We start from the raw sequence: 1,091 nt of genomic DNA on the forward strand, positions 1-1,091 counted from the left end.
ACGCACCTAATGCCAAAGGACGTGTGGCAAGTTCATACCTCGGTTCACAACCCCTGCACGACTTGGAAGTGTGCTGGTCGGTGATACTAGTTGGCATGCTAAGCCTGCCGTTGTTGAGCGGCATGTAGGGCGGCTTTTGGGGCCTTTTCGAGACAGCGTGGAGGGTGTCAGCGAGTTTGTCGACTGGGCAAGGGTGTTGTTTCATTTTGAGTGGAAGGCCGTAGTCGTCCGGCATTCGTGGACGGCAGCCATACACAAGGTAGAAGGGCATGTAGCCCGTGGCTTCACATTTGCTGTTGTGATTTGATGGCGAGAATTCCGCCATCCGCTGTGTGTGTGTGTGTAGGTGTTCGGCCCCAGTGTTCGGCCCCCAGCAAGTCGGTGAGTTCCGGCCCCCTACATAATTGCGTAGAATCTCTTGCAGGACGTGATTCACTGTTCGCTCAGTTAGTCCATCCGTTTTTATAAGAACCAGCTACCCTTTTATAAAAAACACTTCCACTTACCCAGGTAGCAACCATGGTAGCAACTATAGTAGCCCAACAACTCTAACCTATTGCTACCAACTTCGTCTATGTTACCTCCAAATCTTGCTCCTTCTCTTTTACTGTTAATACTTTTTTCCTAAAGTGGTGAGGGTGGAACGACGTGGAGAGCTGCTGTTTTTTGAAGTGCAGTTGCTGGGCTGTGTTGCACATTGCTTACACAGTGAACCGCGGGTCACGATCTGACGGTAGGAAGTCAGTCGATACAGAGCCATGTTCGCAGGTGAGATATTTCATCACGCAAGATTTATGCGATCTGAAGGATCATAGTGATTTGGTCGTGCGTCGGCACGACGAACATGACGAATTTTGTCAACAAATGTCGACAAAGACGCAAACGGCCGTGTGGCCATCCTTGGCGGGTGACAGCGGCGACTTGATGATGAAACCGCAGGACACCAGCAGACTGTCAGACTCCAACAAGCAGCACAGCCGCAGACTAAGGTTTGACAAACAATCTCAACATAAATAAATAGCCTATCTTTTATTTGGACTTAGCGCAAAAGCCCACACATTAGCAACAAGACAAATACACAGACAGCAAAC

Source organism: Volvox carteri, assembly GCF_000143455.1.
Source record: "Volvox carteri f. nagariensis unplaced genomic scaffold VOLCAscaffold_59, whole genome shotgun sequence".
NCBI classification, from domain to species: domain Eukaryota; kingdom Viridiplantae; phylum Chlorophyta; class Chlorophyceae; order Chlamydomonadales; family Volvocaceae; genus Volvox; species Volvox carteri.